Source organism: Phocoena sinus, chromosome 10 (genome assembly GCF_008692025.1).
Source record: "Phocoena sinus isolate mPhoSin1 chromosome 10, mPhoSin1.pri, whole genome shotgun sequence".
Classification (NCBI taxonomy): Eukaryota; Metazoa; Chordata; class Mammalia; order Artiodactyla; family Phocoenidae; genus Phocoena; species Phocoena sinus.
In genome coordinates, this window is record NC_045772.1 from 90,577,335 (window position 1) to 90,598,028 (window position 20,694).

General features: G+C 40.7%; 1 protein-coding gene across 5 annotated transcripts in view; it reads right to left on the bottom strand.

Annotated features, from left to right (window-relative positions):
• Positions 1 to 20,694, bottom strand: part of DERA (deoxyribose-phosphate aldolase) — a 184,775-nt gene that overhangs the window by 149,660 nt on the left and 14,421 nt on the right. The window contains exon 2 of one of the 5 annotated variants that reach the window (XM_032646387.1): positions 3,928 to 4,122. The exons of 3 other annotated variants lie outside the window; for them this stretch is intronic. The gene's annotated coding sequence lies outside the window, so the exon portion shown is untranslated. Of the gene's footprint in view, positions 1 to 3,740; positions 3,876 to 3,927; positions 4,123 to 20,694 lie in introns of those variants that run through there. One more of the 5 variants, XM_032646388.1, reaches the window with a different exon arrangement.

Consider the following 20,694-nt stretch of genomic DNA (forward strand, 5'->3'; position numbering starts at 1 on the left):
AACTCTTCGAGAACTTGAAATGTGGATCATCAAAATTGAGATGTGCTTTACGTACAAAATACACAGCAGATTTCAAAGATTTAGTACAAAAAAGGCATGTAAAGTATCATTTTAGCTATGTTTTGATACTGACTACATACTGAATTGAAATGATAATATGTGGGACACGTTTGGTTAAATAAAGTGTTATTAAAATTATGTTCACCTGTTTCTACTTTTTACAACATGCATACTAGAAGATTTTTGATTACTTTGTGTTGCACATTATATTTCTATTAGACAGCACTGCTCTAGACTTTATCCTAAAACTGATCAGAGCCACTGAAAATTTCCAAACCGGGCTGTAACAGAATTAAAGAAGTATTTACTAAAAATTAATCAGCATACAGTATATGTCCCATAGAAATGCTTACACGAGTATGCAAATGCAAATATGAAAAGGTATTTATGGTAGTATTGCTGCAAATGACACCAAGATCTATGATCAGCTCAATGAAACACAGCAAATCCATAATACAGAATATGATCCAGCCATTAAAAAGAATGAGGTAGATCAGTAAGTACTGTCACGGAAAACTGATTATGATTCTTTACTAAGTGAAAATAAGTAACCTGCACAGCAGTGATTTTTTAAATTAAAAATGTTTAAAAAAACCCAAAAGTACAAAACATATATCTGTTGGTATATGTGCAAAAAAATAATTGAATGTATACCAAGTTGACAAAAGTGTTTCTCTTCAGAGGTAGAATTACATTAAGATTTCTACTTTCATTTACATAATACTTAAAACTTTTTACAAAGAGCATGCATTACCTTATCGAGCAGTAAAAACAAAATATACTTAACTCTTTGGAATTAAGAGGCACTGCCAGGTAGCAGTGTGCAGGACAGGTGGAAAGGGAGGGAGACAAGAGTAGGTAGACCAGTAAGACGGCTGCTGCTGTAGCCCAGGCATCGGCATGTGTAATGTCTCCCTGGGGCATTTTACCCCACCAAACTTTTCACGACCAATCCTTGGCCACAGAGATCTTCCACAAGGCCAGCCTGACACAACGGCACAGTGCCAGGCAGAAATGATAATACCAGATGCCACTGTTACTGCTCCCATAGAAAAGATCACCAAAACCTTAGCACCGTGGGCCACCAGACGGAAGCTGATTATTACATGAATCCTATATGATACCAAACATCACACCTGGGCAAGACGGGCCCACACTCTAGAGAGCCTGCTCTGCTCTGGCCCACCCATAGCAGTGCCCTTCCCCGTAGGTAAGGATTTCTGTGGCGCCAAGAGTACAGACTTTCCCCAGGATCACCTTCCCCTTCTGGTCCAGGCTCAAGGTGCACAGGACCCCAGCATTTCCAGACTAGATGGCTCTAGGCCTACTTACAGAGTCTACGGGGGTCTCCATCCCAAAGTCAACAGCTCATACGTAAGATAAGAGACAGACAAGGGACTTTCTTCATGGGAAGCTTGCTAAATGCAATTCTGGCTACGAATTACATTTATTCATTCATTCAACTAACATCAAAGGAGTACCCACGATGGTGCCAGCACTGACGTAGGCTCTGCGGATTCAGCAGCGGATGAACAAACCAACCCTTACTCTCACAGAGCTTTCTCTAATGAGAAGAGACAGATAAACATATACATACATACTGGTCCTCACCAGGGGAACCACATCATCCTAGTTCACCCAGGACATGCCCAGTGTACACCCCCTGTCCCATCTGGTTTAGCCTTTGTCCCGTATATTTTGTTTTTTAACAAACCTTAAGACAAACCAGCATGGGTTTGGTAGACTCCAGCTTCTACCACCATCACCAGTAAAAGTGTGTGAGAGACAAGAGCAGTGAAGAGATCTCAGTTGGACATGTGGGTCACTCTGTAGAGGCCAAAACTTCACTCTTTCCCCCACCCTTCTTCCAGCCATTACAAAGCTAACACTACCAGCATTCTGGACATCCGTTGATGAGGACAGGTACGTGCAATACTGGCGGCGCCCTCCAGTCTTGGGTGGTGATGGGAGAAATATGCATGACGTTGTGCCTCTGAACATACCAGCTGCTTGGGCCCTGGCCTGAGCCCAAGCCTGCAAGAGACACAGACGCACCATGCCAGCAGTCAGCAGGGCATGAGAAGTAAGAGAACCTGTAGGTTAGGCGACCACGGCATATGTGTAGGGGACCTCTAGATTCCTGAAGGACAGCAAACTGAAAGCATTGCTTTTATCATTTTTATATTCTGTAAGCCTGAAAGTATGTATTTGGGGTTAGGCTTTTTTATTTTGGAAAAAAAAAAATCTATCAGCAACAATGAACTCAGAAAAGTATGTTTAGGGAATTCCCTGGCAGTCCAGTGGCTAGGACTCCACGTTTTCACTGCCGAGTGCCCGAGTTCAATCCCTGGTCAGGGAACTAAGATCCCTCAAGCGTGGTGCAGCCAAAAAAAAAAAAAATGCTTAATGAAAAATTAAATTCTGGATTTCCATCTCTTGGAAAAGTATGATCTATAATTTACACAAAATGCTTTTGAACATCTATCATAGGCCAGCGTACCTCTACAAGACCCGAATCTGCTAAATAACATTCACATTTACATAAAAAATTAGCAGTTAAGAAGCCTGTGCTTAAAGATGGCAATTTAACAGAAGCCTCAGAAGATACAGTTACATAAAACTCTGAAGCATGACTTTTCATTGAGATAAAATGAGTACTCTAAATAGTGCCTGTTTTCACAACCAAAATTCTACTGTATGTACAAGAAGAAAAGCAGTAGTTATTAATTTGTTGGCTCCAGAAGCAGAAGAATTTCACAAACAACTAAACAATATAAGTTTTATATAAGTCATGGGTGCTTTAAAGAGAAAAATGAGTTAAATTAATTTAAATACTGGCTTATTTTTAAAAACCTAACATTAAATCAAAGAAAAAAATTTCAGAAATCTATTCGTTGAAGGTAAAACACCTGACATTATTGTGACTGCCGATGTAAATTCAGTTAAAGAGGTTAGCACTGAACAAATAATTACTTGATTTTGCAGAGATGACACAGATGCAAATTTTGTTGGAGTACAGCATCACAATAAAAACAATGTTCTTATTAAGAAACCCAGGGAGCAGAAATACACTTGAATCTGGTTGTGACAGACACCTAACTTATAATTTCATCCAAATAAGCTTCCATAGTCTAACAATCAAAACACAAGCTATAGCTGTCAAATTTTAAATATTTTATATATACACAGAATAAGTGAACTACCTGATCTTTGTGAGAAAGCTGATGTTTAATTAAAAATAAATACTTCTTCCTGGCAGTGTGCACTATCTCTCTGCTGGTTATCATCAGTTGATTATTAGGAACATTTGACTGTTTGAAGAGGAAGAACCATTTTGTCAATCAGCCTAAGCTGACATACACAAGTCTTGAATATTTTATAAATGAGACCTTTAAATGTTGGCTTTACTTTTTTTTTTCAGTATCAGTCGAAAAATCTTTTTTTAAAAAAACTTATTAAATAAATAAAACACCCAAAGCCTCCAGCTTTTGAAACTTAGTGAACTACAACTATTGTTGACAACTGTTTGTAAATATTGCAAACAGGAAGACACTGAAATTTATCCCTCTACAAATGAGAGGACTTGGACAAATTAAATGAGATTTCAACTAGCGTACAGGTTGAATTTTAAAATTCTAAAATTGTACTTTGGAATATCTCGACTTAGTTGTTTTGCTTACCATCTATCCCTATGTAACAAACCACCACAAAATGTCATGCCGAAAAACGGCAAGCCTTTTACTATTTATCCGGATTCTGTTGGTTGACTGGGGCTCAGCTGGGCAGTTCTACTGCTCTCACTTGAGATCTTGTGTGGCGGTCACCAGGTGATGATGAGTCTGAAACACGCGAGATGGCTGCACTCACATGTCCGGTGCCTCAGAGGAGCGGCAGGAGACTGGGCTCTGCCGGGACACCTCCATGTCGGTCCGAACGTCCCCCTCTCCACGTGCCATTTCCAACAGGGCAGCTGAACTTCTCACAGAGCAGCTGAGGGCTCCCCAGTCATACAGCAGCTATTATCATTTCTGTCACCTTCTATAGTTAGAGTCTCGGGTGAGCCTGGATCAATGCAGCAGAGGACGACACAAAGACATCAATCCCGGAGACCTAGTCCATCTTTGGAGACTGGCTACTCTAAGCTCCTATTTTAAACTGCATACATTTACTTTCTGTACTGTAAAGAACTTAAGGGTTCTACACCTAATTCCAATGTGGGGAGAAGGGGTTTCCTACACTACCACAATGCTCCAGACGCCAGCTGGATGTCCTACAATTCAACTCAGTTCTGACACTATCTACCCAGAGATATTATCATCAGATTCCCCAGGTTAAGGGCTCAGTCCCACAAGACTGCCCAACCCCCTACCTCCCCCCCACTTTAGACCTAGATGCAAGTCCAGGTTACCACCTGTGTTTCTGACCTACCACTGGAGGTTCCAACAACCCCCTCCGTGGATTCGATTAATTTGCTAGACCAGTTCACAGGAATACTAGATTAGCAGTTTATTATAAAAGGATATAACTGAAACAACTACATGAAAGAGATGCAAAGGGAAAGGCGGGGGAAAGGGCAAAGAGCTTCCAAGTCCTCTCTAAGAGAATGACTCCCTGAATCACCACATGTTCACCAAGCCGTAAGTTCTCCAAACCCTAACCCTTTTGGGGTTTTATGGAGGCTTCATTACACAGGCATGATTGATTACATCACTAGCCATGATATGCGATCGAACTCAACCTCCAGCCCCTCTCCCTAACCCACAGGTCAGTTAAGGGGTGGCAGAGAAAGTTCCAACAACCTCATCAGTGGCTGGTTCTCTAGGCAACCAGGCCCCACGCTTAGGTAAGGCCCAAAAACCACATCGTTGCCATAACCAGACACCTTTATAGCTCTCATCATAGGAAATCTGAAGGGTTTAGGAGCTCTGTGCCGAGGAAGGATGAACACTAAATATGTATTTCTTACTATAAATCACAATGTCACAGAAACGAAACTGAGAGGGCCTGTGACGTTACAGTATACAAACTTAACAAAACCTTCAAAAGAATCATAAACTGAGACAGCTTATTTGACCAGTTTTGTCTTATAAAAATATATATTATTTTGCCTCAGAATGGAGCAAAGTACATTAACGGTGAAACTACTTGTGCTGAAATATTTACACATTTCAATACAAAAACCCATGAGAATTGAGAATACTCTCCATTTACAGAATGTGTTCTAAGTTTACCGAGTACCTTCAGCATTTGTAAATATTTTGTCAATTAAAAATATTATGTTCCACAAAGAAAAATCAATTGAAGGTGTCAAGGCTTTCAAAGTTAAGAAATATAAAAGGAAAGTTTGAAAACATTGCTGAACATTTTAATACTTTAAGAAACTGAAAAAAACTATTCTTCAAAAAACTACCAATGGCATATCAGAGATGATACAGCTAAGAAACTAATTAAAGCTGAGTAATAATTCAACTTACGTTATTTTATAATGCTGAAAAATTAATAGGAATACATTTTTTATTTTGATGCACGTGAATATATTTTCCTTTAGGATGAATTTTTTACAAGTTTTTGAATAGTTATTTTCTCTTGAATAGAAGGCCCACCAAAAAATAAAAACAATTTGTTAATCAATAAATATTTTTCAATCATACCATTTTAAGTATTTATAGTGCCCCTTTTCACGATCAGAAGTATTTAGTTTGAATGCTAGGTCACCCCTATCAAAATCCAACTCAGGCCTTGTTTTGTGCCTCATATGATATAAAATGAAATAAACAGCACCACTTATGCAGTACTCTTATCAGAACTGTTAATCTGAATCTAATCAAGTTTTAGATATGTGATGGTTAATTTTATGTGTCAACTTGACTGGGCTGCAAGGTGCCCGGATATGTGGTTAAACATTATTTCTGGACATGTCTTGTGAGGGTGTTTATGGATGGGCTCGACACTTAAAGACTGAGTAATGCATATTGCCCTCCCCAAGGTGGGTGGGCTCATCCGATCTATTGAAAACCTGAATAGAATAAAAGGCTGATTAACAAAGAATTCTCTTTCTCTACCTGACTGTCTTGGAGTTGAGACATCAGTATTCTCCTAGCTCTGGACTTGGACTTGGACTGGAAGTACACCATAAGCTCTCCTGGGTCTCCAGCTTGCCAACTGCAGGTACTGGACCTCTCAGCCTCTAAAATCACATGAGCCAATCCTTATAATAAATCAATCAATCAATATCTCTCTCTCTCTCTCTCTCTCTCTATATATATATATATGTGTGTGTGTGTGTGTGTGTGTATGTATATAACTATCTATCTATTGATCTATATATCTATCCATTTATCTATTATTGGTTCTTTTTTTCTAGAGAAGCCAGACTAACACAAGATATAACTTCCAAATTAAAGAAAATACAGAAGATAGAGAAATAAGTTAGACGACATCATGAGGAAATAATCAGATACATCTAGAAGTTGGGGCAATCTACAGGTCAGGTAACCCGGTATCATCGAACTCATGGCAGTTAAAAAAAAAAGGGGTGTTCCAGATTAAGGGAGACAAATACAACAATTGAATATAATGCACGGTCCTTCTTTGGATCCTGGCTTGAACAAACCAGCTATAAAATACCCTAAGGGGACAACCAAGGAAATTTAAATGTGTACTTGGTATTACAGGATATCAAGGAATTATTTTAAATTTGGTTATTGTCTGGACTTCCCTGGTGGTGCAGTGATTAAGAATCCGCCTGCCAATGCAGGGGACACAGGTTCGATCCCTTGTCTGGGAAGATCCCACATGCCACAGAGCAACTAAGCCCGTGCGCCACAACTACCGAGCTTGCACTCTAGAGCCCGCGAGCCACAACTACTGAAGCCCACCTGCCTAGAGCCCGCACTCCACAAGAGAAGCCACCGCAGTGAGAAGCCCGGGCACCGCAACAAAGGGTAGCCCCCGCTCGCCTCAACGAGAGAAAGCCCGCATGCAGCGAAGAAAACCCAACGTAGCCAAAAATAAAAATAAATAAATAATAAGTAAATTTTTTAAAAATCTTGTTATTGTCACAATGGTATTATGGTATTGCAAGAAAATACCTTTATTTCTTAAAGATGCAAAAACTATAAATGAAATGTCACGATGTCTGTACTTTTAATTTAAAATGTTTCAGAAAAAAAACTGCCAAAGTACACAGCAAATTATTAGCAGCTCTTAAGTCTAGGTGATTGGTATATATGGGTGTTCTTTATATTAGAACTTCTACTTTTTGGAATGTTTGAAATCTTAAAAAAAAAAAACTATATACAAAAACAAGCTAAATAAATAACACAATGAATAAAGGAAACTAATATAGTCAGCCTCCACAATCACCCTCTGTGATTCTTATCTCCTGATATTCAAGCTCCTTCCACAATGAATAGGACTGACCTGTGTGACCAACAAGATACTGTAGAAATATCAGTGTGTGACTTCCAACAATTGGTAACAAAACACATTGAGGCTTTTGCCTTACTATCTAGGATCTAGGAGAAGTCAGAGGCCATGTCATAAGGACACTCAAGCAGCCCTAAGGAGAGGTCCACGTGGCCAAGAACTGAGGGCTCTCACCAGTTGCCAACACTAACTGCAAACACTGGAGGGAGACGCTTTGGAAGTGGAACCCCAGGTCCAGTCAAACCTGCAGGTGACTGCAGCCTGGGCTGATAACTCGACTGCAACCTCATGAGAGACCCCACGCCAGAACCACACAGCTAAACCACTCCCAAATTTCTGACCCACAGAAACTGTGTGAAATGATAAATGTTTATTGTTGTTTTAGGTCATTAAGTTTTGCAGTAATTTACTTTATAGCAATAAATAACATACAGAAACCAATATGAAAAGCTTGTAATAGCAAACTGCTTCACAAGTACAAAGTGGCAGACTAAGAACTATTTTTTTCTTCTCAAACTTTAAAATGTAAATATTTGACATTCCACTAATACAAATGTATAAATCAAATTACACTGAAACTCAGTTATACAGGTATCTAAAAACTAAACAATACATTTATGATTAGAACACTTTACTGTATATATTATGCCCTGCTAGCTCTGCAAGTTTGTGCCCTCCCTCTACCCTGATTCATATGTTGAAACCTAACTCCCAAAGTAATTGTATTTGGAGGTTGAGGCCCCTAGGAGGTGAACAGGTCATGAGGATGGAGCCCTCATGAATGGGATTACTGCCCTTATAAAAAAGGCCCCAGGGCTTCCCTGGTGGCGCAGTGGTTGAGAGTCCGCCTGCCGATGCAGGGGACATGGGTTCGTGCCCCGGTCCGGGAAGATCCCACATGCCGCGGAGCGGCTGGGCCCGTGAGCCATGGCCGCTGAGCCTGCGCGTCCGGAGCCTGTGCTCTGCAACGGGAGAGGCCACAACAGTGAGAGGCCCGCGTACCGGGGAAATAAAAAAAAGAAAATAAAAAACACTTTGATAAAAAAGGCCCCAGAGAGATCCCCTGCCCCTTTCCCTTGTCAGGTTACAGTGAAAACACAGCCACCAACGAGGAAGCTGGTCCTCATCAAACATCGAATCTGCCGGCACCTTGACCTTGGACTTCCCAGCCTCCAGAACTGTGAGAAATAAATTCCTGTTTCTTATAAGCTGCACATTCTATGATATTTCTGCTATAGCAGCCTGAATAGACTAAGACATACCTCAATTAAATGTTTTTAAAAACTACAGTGAAACTCTATAGGTTAAAATAGCATAGCAACGGGTGCCCCTGTTTTTAAATCCACCTCAATTTATTTACAAAGCTAACATATTTTTCACTTTTCAAAATACCCTTAGTTTGATGTCCATCAGCTGTTTTTCTAAGCTCTCCTGCAAAGAGTTCTGTTAGCACTGAAAATATTATTTGCCATTATAAAGCTGGTGTCAACCAATGACCGACCTCCCTGGGGAACAAACAGCCGCTATTTCCCTTGTACCCTTTCCTGCTATTGTTTAAACATGTTGAAATCTGTGAAAAAAGCAGTACTTTTTACTCTGTTGGCATTTTTCTTAAACTCTTAGGGGAAGCATTATCAAAAGGTTTTTCAGAAACTACGTATTTCTCCAGGTTTCCAGTAGGAAGCATCATTAACTAGTTCAAAGAACTGTTAACCTGCCAGGTTGGGATTGTATAGTTTTCCTCAGCAGTCCACTTATCAAAGCTGTTTGAGAAATGTCCTCTTGGCGGTTAAAATACCCAAGAGTTCCCACCCATTTCGTTTTTAATTTACTAGAGTTCCAAGTGAGTTTACTGTAAAACTTTTAACAGCACGGTGGTAACACGACTGAACCCACAGGCCATCTACTGAGGCCTTGTACTAGGCTGCCACGTTAGGAGCTTCAGAGGAGCACGAGGGGCACCAGCTCTGGATACACAGCACTGCCCTGGAAGAAAGGGATTCCAGATTCTGGTTCTGTGATATGGCCATTATTGGATTTGGAGTTGGAAAACCACGGACAACTGTTTATGGAGCACTGACTGTGCTGGGCACTTTTACAATGTTTTTATAGTACAGCTGGTGTGATGATATAGGTCTTTGCTGATTAACTTACCCACCAGGTTAGAAAGCCATCATTGCCAAGGAGGAAAGAACCAGCCAGCTTGGTGTGACAGTCATCATTCAATGGATCTGGGCAGGAGTGGTAAACAGAGGACACGACAGTACAGAAAAGGCAGGACGCTGGGTTATGGCTCCAACTCCGTCACTACACTCCGTCACTATGAGAAGCCTAGGCCGGCCAAGGAAGCTTTCAACAGTCCTACTTGCCCTGATAGATGAGCAGAAATTAACTGCAAGTCAAGGAGCGGGAAGACACTTCAAATGGGTATAATATGAATAAAGACCAATATAGGAATGGTGATGGTCTGTTCACAGAACAATAACAATGACCAAAAGTTGTATCTGGGAATAAAGATATGGTGGCATAGATAAGGTGGTAGCAGGTCACAGAGAATCTTGAAATTTAGACAGAGGACCCCACATGTGAAATACTGGAGAACTCCTGTTAATTGATTTGATCAGTTGGTATGTAAGATAGAATGGAAAGGGGGGAAAACTACGGCCCAGTTGCTGCCAATTCTGCATAACAAACATTTACTTCTTTCAAAACCTGGGAGGAAAAAAATAAGCTAGTTTAAAACAGTTGAAAGAAACAGTTAAAAGGAAAAAAAAAACAGGGCCAAATGGGTAGGCTCTTTTGCCTTTGATATCAAATTACAATGTCAAATACAGAGGTAAATAAAATGGGGATATTAGAACACATATGCATTCTCTAAAGCAGACTGAGAAAACCTGAAAACAGATCATCGGGAAAATAAACAGGAATCTGAATTCAAGTCAGCTATAAACAGATTTAGTAAGTCCTATCACACCAGGTGCCAAAATTAGTTAGATAACTTGCAACCAAGAGATGTGAAAATAAGAGTAGAAATGAGGACCTTAAGCCTTCTTCTGCCTTTTTAATGAGTAAACAAGGGGCACAGTGCTATGGAAATTTAAGAGAAAGTGAGGGTTTGCTGGTGGGGGAACTAAAAAAGAAGTCATGTTGGAAGAACGGCACCAACAGCTATGAAGAGGTAGAGATGGAGGTGGCGGGTAGCTGAGGAGGCAAAGAGCAGCATTGGAAGCAAGACTATAAGGCGGAAGAACTCAAATTTAGTTCAGGAAAAATCCAACTTTTTTTTCTTTTCTGAAGAATCAAGTACATATCAGAGAGAAACAGAAACAAAGCCTGAAAGATGAAGATTGGTAGATTGAGACAATTATATCTAACTCAACAGAAAACCGGGAGACATTTCAAAGTTTTAAACCTGGGAAGTGTCATTATAATCTGCCCTAGGATTCTAAAGGCAAATTCAAAAGTTCTTGCAAACCATCAGTTTGCCATCTGAATACTTAGGTACAAGTAACAGCTAATCTAAATTTCAGCATCTACTTGAAACTACTCTAATTGGTCATATTACCACTACAAAAAACAAACAAACCTCAAGTGACATCTAGAAGACACAGTCAACAAGCAACTTAAGACAAATTAACAAGAAAACTTATGACTAATGTAAACATTCAACTCTTCACAAAGTCCAACTTCTCACACCCAATGTGGTAAGTTTAAATCCTGACTCCTAAGCAAGAATTTCATTTAGAACCTCACTGCCTTTATTTACATTTCTGAAGAAGACATGGTATTAATTAGTTAATATTACTAACCACCAAAAGAGGGATTCCCTTCAATCTACAAATCACCTTTGGTATTACATCCCTGGTGCCATTTTTCTGATTATATAGACGGTTGTCACAAATTGACAACTTACTTGCTCCCCTTTCCCAAGTAATACTGATATATCTACTCAAATTTATAAGCCTTCTGCCTAGAATACTATTCCCTCATTCTCACCTGGCAAGCTCCTTTCTCATCCTTCAGATATCAGTTTAATCATTCCCTATGAAGCTTTCCCTGACACCCCATATACATCAGGTGCCCCTAATCACGTGCTCTCTCAACACCCTGTACTACTTCTGCCGTCAAGATTATCATAGAGAAAACAGAAGGAACAGTGAAAGTTGAAAGCCAGAGCTACCACCAGCTCCCTTCCCTTCCTCTACCCTCAGAACACTAGCAGTGTAGCTTCTGTTCCCCCAGGCAGAAGACTGGAGGATTCAACTCCGCAGAAATGGACCAGGCCAAGAAGAAAGACCCGACGTTAATGAACAGCTGGGAGTCTTTCAATGAAATGCCCCAGCAGGATCATCCTATAGTTGAGAAGCCCCACTCATGCCCAAAAAGCATCTAATGAGCTTTTTACTGATACAAAAATTGGAGGAATTTTCCAAGGACAACACTCATTTCTCACATCAATTATAAGTAGTGGGGTGGGGAGGCCCCCAAGACCACCCTCAGGTTTGATAATTTACTAAAAGGACTTCTGGAACTCATTGAAAGCTAAAAAGCTGTCAATATTATACTCACAGTTATGGTTTATTACAGCAAAAGAATATGGATTAAAATCAGCCAAGGAAGAGACATACGAGGCAGAGTCCAGGAGAGTTCCAAACACACGAGGTTCCACCTGTCCCCTCTCAGTGGAGTAACGAACAGCTTTAACTCCTCTTGGCAGCAATGCACGGTAATATGCAGAGTACTGCCAACAAAGGAAGCTCACCTGGGTCTCGGCATCCAGAGTTCTTATGAGGGTTTGGTCACAAAGACATGGTTACCGGTCCCCTGATACCCATGACCCAAAGCATTCACCATGAACCACACTGTTAGGTCATCTGGTGTGGCCCAAAACCACTCCTATCAGGCAGGACATTTCAAGGACTTAGAGATTACCTCCCAAAGCCAAAGGCAAAAACTAGAACTCTCTTTAGATAAGACTAAATTCTCTATAGTAATTCTCTAAGTTCCATCCCGTTACAGGCAGACCTCAGAGATCCTGCAGGTGCAGTTCCAGACCACTGCAATAAAGTGAATATCACGATAAAAGTCATACAATTTTTTGGTTTCCCAGTGTATACAGAAGTTATGCTTATACTGTACTGTAATCTATTAAGCGTGCAATAGCATTATTTCTAAAAAAAAAAGTATATGTCTTAATTAAAAAATAATTATTGCTAAAAAATGCTAACCATCATCTGAGCCTTTGGTGAATCGTAATCTTTTTTGCTGGTGAAGGGTCCTGCCATGAAGCTGATGGCTGCTGACTGATCAGGGTCGTGGTTGCTGAAGGTTGCAGTGGCTGTGGGAATTTCTTAAAATAAGACCACAATGAAGTCTGCCGCATCAGTTGACTCTTCCTTTCACCAACGATTTCCCTGTAGCATGCAATGTTGTTTGACAGCATTTTACCCACAAAAGAACTTCTTTCAAAATTGGGCTCAATCTTCTTAAACCCTGCCGTGCCTTTATCAACTAAGCTTATGTAATATTCTAGATCTTCTGTTGTCATTTCAAGACTCTTCACAGTATATTCACCAGGAGTGGATTCCATCTCAAGAAACCACTGTCTTCGCTCATCCATAAGAAGCAACTCCTCATTCGTTCAAGTTTTATCATGAGATTGCAGCAATTCAGTCACATCTTCAGGCTCCACTTCTAATTCTAGTTCTCTTGCTATTTCCACCACATCCGCAGTTACTTCGCCCCCGTGAAGTCTCAGACCCCTCAAAGTCATCCATGGGGGTTGGAATCATCTTCTTCCAAACTCCTGTTTATGTTGATATTTTGACCTCTTCCCATGAATCATGAATGTTCTTAGTGACACCTAGAATGGTGAATACTTTCCAGAAGGTTTTCAATTTACTTTGCCCAGATCCATCATAGGAATCACATGGCAGCCTTACAAAATGTGTTTCTTGAATAATAAGAATTGAAAATCAGAATTACTCCTTAATCCATGTGCTGCAGGATGGATGTTGTTGTCAGCAGGCATGAAAACAACATTAATCTCATTGTACGCCTCCATCAGAGCTCTTGGGTGACCAGGTGCATTGTCAATGAGCAGTAATATTTTGAAAGGAATATTTTCTTCTTCTGAGCAGTAGGTCTCACTGTGGATTTAAAATAGTCAGTAAACCGTATTATAAACAGATGTGCTGTCATCCAGGCTTTGTAGTTTCATTTATAGAGCACAGGCAGAGTAGATTTTGCATAATTCTCGGGATTTCAGAATGGTAAATGAGCACTGGCTTCAAACTAAAGTCACCAGCTGCATTAGCTCCTAACAAGAGAGTTAATTAGCCTGCCCTTTGAAGCTCTGAAGCCAGGCACTGACTTTTCCTCTCTAGTTATGGAAGTCCTACATGGCACCTTCTTCCAAAATAGGGCTATTTCATCTACATTGAAAATCTGTTGTTTAGCGCAGCCACCTGCATTATCTGAGCTAGACCTTCTGGATAACTTGCTGCCGCTTCTACATCAGCACTTGCTTCTTCACCTTGCACTCTGATGTTTTGGAGATGGATTCTTTCCTTAAACCTCATGGACCAACCTTTGCTAGCTTCAAACTTCTCTTCTGCAGCTTCCTCACCTCTCTCAGCCTTCACAGAATTGAAGAGAGCTAGGGCCTAGTTCTGGATTAGAATTTCACTTAAGGCAATGTTGTGGCTGGTTTGATCTTCTATCCAGACCACTACAATCTTCTCCATATCAGCAATAAGGCTGCTTCGCTGTCTTGTCATTTGTGTATTCACTGGAGTAGCACTTTTAAGTTCCTTCAAGAACTCTTCTTTTGCATTCACAACTTGATTGCTCGGTGCAAGAGGCCTAGCAGCATTCCCCTCTCACTAAGCTTAATCATTTCTAGCTTTTGATTTAAAATGAGAGATGTGCGACTCTTCCTTTCACTTGAACACTCATAGGCCATTGTAGAGTTATTAATTGGCCTGATTTCAATACTGTTGAGCCTCAGGGAATAGGAAGGCCTGAGGAGAGGGAGAGGGATGGGGGAACGGCAGGTCGGTAGAGCAGTCAGAACACACACAACGATTATTGATTAAGTTTGCCATCTTATATGAGCGTGGTCCGTGGCGCCCCAAAACAATTACAATAGTAACATCAAAGATCCCAAGTCACAGATTACCATAACGAATAAAATGACAACGAAGAAGTTTGAAATGTTGCGAGGGTTACCAAAACGTGACAGAGAGACGAGAAATGAGCAAATGCTGTTGGAAAAGTGGTGAGGATAGACTTGCTCGACGCAGGGTTGTCACAAACCTTCAATTTGTAAAAAGCACAACCTCTGCCAAGTCCACTAAAGTGCAATAAACAAGGCATTCCCATATTTCATTTTCCCTCTATTTCAGAAATGTGATTAGAAGGTATACCATTGTACCCCTAAAAGGCGCAACATCTCCTTTCTATAGACCACCAGAACTTACATTCTGGACTCAGCCTTAACACATGGACTTACAATATAACTGACATTTCACCATATCCCAGACGCTTTGCTTTGTAAGGACAGCAGAAAAAAATATAAGAAGGAAGAAGACAAAAAGTCCTTTACGTTTTCTTTTACATTCTACCTAGCCTATTTTTTGCCTTTATAAAACAGACTCACTCTATCAGCCTAAATCAAGCATTGGTTCTTCAGTCTCTATACCTGTTACTTTGCCAGGCAAAGCAAGTTAGGAACCTTCCTGGGCTCATACATGCTTGTCGAATTTGGAAACCACGTGTCTTTCAGACAAATTAACACCTTAAATAAATTTGTTAACAGTTTCCCATATTACAAGACATTTCATCGCCAAGATCTTGGTTTTACCACTCTACTGTACACTCTCGTAAAGACACATCATCAAACTTACTAAACTACATCTGGATTTCCAAATACTTAGCCTTTCAATTCAATGTACTCTGAGAAAACTTCTGGACAGTTTCTCCAAGCCCCTAAGTGTGCCTAGTGTTCAGAAGCAATCGTTAGACCTCGGAGAAATTCATCAAGCAGCTGGAAAACTTTGGCCCCCTACTGGTAAAGATCCATCTCTCAGTCCTTTGGGAAGATTTGATTAATTACTCTAGGAGCTAAGAGCCTCAGAGAAAACCTATTTAACTCTTTCCTCTCGATGACAGACTTGATTACAGACTTTCCTAAATTAAAATCTGAAAGCATCCCAAAATGCTCTGGGCATTTTATTTTTTTTAATAGAAAACATTATTCATAAAGCTGCTACCCATGCTGGACGTCGTGCTAGTCACACAAGCTAGAGTCTGCAAGGATCCTTACGTGCTAGAACAGACCTGCACACAACTAATCCTATCAAAATATCATAAGCCTAATTTAAAGGCTACATAATAGAACTAAAAATAATAATAAAAGCTACTTGCTTTAAATAAGTATGTTAATCTCCCCCCAAAAAAGAAAGAATATGTTAATGGAAGTTTATGAGTTCATATTATTCCTGACACTTCACCTTTTAGGCAAATACTTTTTAAATGACCTCTGGAGAATCACTACGATTTTGCTATTAAAATTTGTTTATTTCGATTTTGAAACCAATGTCCACTTTTACCAAAAAATATCGCCGTTCTCAAGTAATAGTGTATGAGCACTTGTCTGTGATTAGTTACCTAAAATAGTCATAGGATGGCACCAATGAGACTTATCCAATAAACACCCTACAGTCTGGCTATTTCTCAGTTTTCAAAAACGCTGATCACCAAAAATAAATAAATAAAAATTTAAAAAATAAAAGAACTTAGGAGGGATAAATTCCCATTGGGGGGAAAAGCCCCCGATGATAACTACCTTTAATATATTTCCATATGAAGGGAAGCAAATCACTATAAAGGTAGTACTGAGTACAAACTTCAACCCCATTACACTCTAGTACACACTGGGGCTCCAGCTGCCCTAGACCCTTTGAACTTCTCCCTCACAACCCCATGTTATATTCCAGTTGGCAAATATCCTTGTTCACAATCAGTTATTCTTCGGCGCTGAGGTCAGAACTTTCGAACATTCCTATTATATCCTGTGTAAAGAGAAGGGTAAGTAATCCTTATTGTAGCTCACAACGTTCCAGGCACCATGCCTGCTGCTCTACATGTAATGCCTCATTTAATCTTCACCCTGTGGCCTAGCTTTTATTCGCCACATTTTTTTAGGTGTGAAAACTCAAAAACCATGGGTAGAAGAATCAGGATTTGAATCCCAGGCAGTCTGACTTCAAAGGTCAATTTCCTTTCAAAAAAGTGGCTATACTGGACTTCCCTGGCAGTCCAGTAGTTAGCACTCCACATTTCCACTGCAGGGGGCCCAGGTTTGATCACTGGTTGGGGAACTAAGATCCCACATGCCGTACGGCGCAGCCAGAAAAAAATAAATAAAAGGCTATACTTCCCAACATATGTATTTATTTGCAGAAAAGTTTAATCTGGATGGTCTCGAACTACATACCCAAATTCTCAAACTGGGACACGAGATCAACCTTAGAACCCAAAGTGAACTAAGTTTTGAAAGAAAAATAAAAATTTTTTAAATAAACATTTATTGCATAGCTACTGTACGTACTATACATGCCTTCTATCATCTTCTCACTACCTTCTTATTTGCAGAAAATATCAAACGCTTTCCACATCCCTACATACCACAGTGCCCACTCTCCAGTAATGCCTTTATCTATGTTTAAATACATATATTTAAACACATGCAGAAGGAGCTTGGGATGTAGTTGTACCCCTAAAACAGCAGGCATCTAACATGTGCTAAAATATGGATAAAAAAGATGTAGCACATATATATAACGGAATATTACTCAGTCATAAAAAGAAATGAAATTGAGTTATTTATAGTGAGGTGGATGGACCCAGAGTCTGTCATACAGAGTGAAGTATGTCAGAAAGAGAAAAACAAATACCGTATGCTAACACATATATATGGAATCTAGAAAAAAAAAAAAAAGCAGGACAGGAATAAAGACGCAGACATAGAGAATGGACTTGAGGACACGGGGAGGGGGAAGGGTAAGCTGGGACGAAGTGAGAGAGTAGCACGGACATATATACACTACCAAATGTAAAACAGATAGCTAGTGGGAAGTAGCTGCATGGCACAGGGAGATCAGCTCGGTGCTTTGTGACCACCTAGAGGGCTGGGATAGGGAGGGTGGGAGGGAGACGCAAGAGGGAGGAGATATGGGGATATATGTATATGTATAGCTGATTCACTTTGTTATACAGCAGAAACTAACACACCATTGTAAAGCAACTATACTCCAATAAAGATGTTAAAAAAATAAAATAAAATAAAACACCCTGACTGTTAGCAGACAGGGCTGCAGTTGACACTGCCTTCCAAAACCAACAAACCAACCCCGTCACATTATGGAGCACCGTGACTGCCAACACTGCCTGGGAACCTCTGTTCAAAACTGAATTCGAGTGGCAATCACCACGTGCTGGGTGCTGATTCAAAATACTGCTTCCCACGGCAGCACCTGATAGCCTTCTGCAATTTCGGGAAGAAGTTCTTTTGTGGCACAGGTTTTTAAAAAGGGGGCTGGTTTTGCCGGTGCTTTGAGGTGCTCTGTGACAAGTCATCAAAAACGTGAAAGCACCAGCACCCCTAATTTAAACAAGAAGTGATTAGACTTGCCAACTCGGAAGTTAGGCTGAGTCAGCTCTACAAGAGCATCTCTGCAGCCGCTCTCCTCGGGAAGCATTCCCCCTGGGTGCACACCCCAGGAACACAGACCCCCTCCCCAATCCACCACCCCCCACCCAGCCTGCTCCAGAACTGAAAGCACCTGTTGCAGTCACGTGACTGAGTCAGCTCTCCACAGGAGCTGGATCTGGTCCAAGTTTTGCAGACAAGGCTACTCCGGTCTGCAGGGGAGGATTTAAGAGCTACAGACCTAGAAGACTGAGAGACTTACGTAAGGTCAACTACACCCAGCAGAGCGGACAGAAGTCAAAATGGCAAGATTTCGGGAAGAGCAAGAAGGCTCCCCACCACCCAATGTTCCCTCTGGTTAAACGTTTCAAATTGCACAGCTGTCATCCCTTGGTACTTATTAAAGGTAACTTTCCTAGGAAAAGTGGTTCGTTACACCATCAATCTCTCACACGTTGGTGGGAAGGGAATTTTCTGTTCTTCTCCCAGACAGCTCTTAAACAAGGGGAAAGGCACCCTCCAAACAGACAGCTCAGGGGAAAGCTCACAGCAAGAGGCAGGTGCCCCAGAGGCAGAATTTCCTCTGCTCCATAAGCAGTATCCGTAACACCAGCTGATTAAACCAGCTAAACCAGCTAAACACCAGCTAAACCCTTGATTACCCAGGGGTTAATGATCCAAACAGGACGCTCTAGGCCCCTGGCCGTTTCCTGTTCTCATTGCTTGCCCATGGCATGTCCACCATATAATCCAAATTATAAATATATAAACAGTTGAATTTTAAAGTAATCATTTTTTGCCTCTTGTTTTTAAACCCCTATATAAGAATAATGAGTAAGAATTTTAAAATTATTAATTAAAATAACATTTGGAGATTATAGATTTCCTGTCTACCTTCATTGGTTTCCAATTAAGACTGGTAATTAGCAATTGGTCATATATGGAATGTGAGGTTTTATGAAGAATAACAAACGTAAGTATGAAAAATTAAAAATAAGTATATAAAGAGGCAAGGTAGCTCTCAGGTTAAGAGCAGTCTCCCAAGTCACACAGACTAGGGCTAAGTCCCAGCCCACCACTCTTGCCAGCTCTACGATTATAGGCAAGATGCCTTACCTCTCAAAACCCAGCCCCCTCACTTTGTAAAATCAGGATAAAAATGGCACTGACTATATAAAATTGTGGGGAGGAAGAAAGTACAGGCTAATGCATGTACTTAGCTATATGATTTTGTATATTTTAAGGACTCAATCAATATTAACTTTCATTGTAATGGTATTCATAGTACCATCTTCATGAAAGCAAGAGCATCTCCCTTTCAAAATATTCTAAGCAAATCAAGTTTAACTTTGTCAGCATGATAATGATCAAGTAGTTCTGTAACAATACGGTTTTCTAGAGATATATATCAAAGTAGTAGGGGCAAAATGGTATGACGTCAGTTTGGATTTACTTTCAAATACTATAGCAAAAAGGGGGACTAGTAAAGCAAGTGTGGCAAACTATGACTGTTGAACCTAGGGGATAGGTATATGGTTCATTACCACAATCTCTCCATCTCTATGAATGTTTGAAAACCTTCATAATAAAAAGGTGAAAAACAGTCAATTGGTCTGTCAACAGATATTTACTAAGAACACTCCAGGAGCCCAACACAGAACTGGTGCCATGAGGTAAACTATTGTTTTAAAAAAAAATCAGGCAAGCGGCAACTGTACCTTTCTGGCATGTCACCAAGAAGCATAGGCTAAGTAAAGAGAAGGGCTCTCGGGCTTCCCAGGTGGCGCAGTGGTTGAGAGTCCACCTGCCGATGCAGGGGACACGGGTTCGTGCCCCGGTCCGGGAAGATCCCACATGCCGCGGAGCGGCTGGGCCCGTGAGCCGTGGCCGCTGAGCCTGCGCGTCCGGAGCCTGTGCTCCGCATCGGGAGAGGCCACGGCAGTGAGAGGCCCGCGTACCGCAAAAAAAAAAAAATGGAGAAGGGCTCTGATCTGTGAATAGAGGTTTCACAGCATCACAGATGGCGTTTATGCACCCGACTCACTGGAGAGCCTTAGCCTTTCTTAACCACAGTTCCTCATCTGAAGCAGAGAACAAATAAATCTGAATGACTACTTTCTCATTCCTCCCAGGAAAGAACTAGTACCCTTCCAAATACATCAGAGAAAAACTGTTTCATTATACATGATGGATGCCTTAGGGCATTAAGGCTTAATTCTCTTGCAGACCCCAACTGTGGAAGGCCGCTGGAACCTCCACTCAGAACCCTCTTGCTCTTAGTTTTCTCACAATTCTAGAAACCTCGATGCTCTTGTTTCTAGCCTAGTGCATATTCAAAACAGCAAGTCAGAAGGTGGAGATCTCCATAGCAGAAGAGTGACATCCTGATCACACGATAGGAATCAAAAACTTTATAAAAAATACACTCAGCGAACCAAAACAAAGCAGAGCAGCCCAGGCACTTTAGAGAAAAGTGGCTCTAAAAGCCTCAG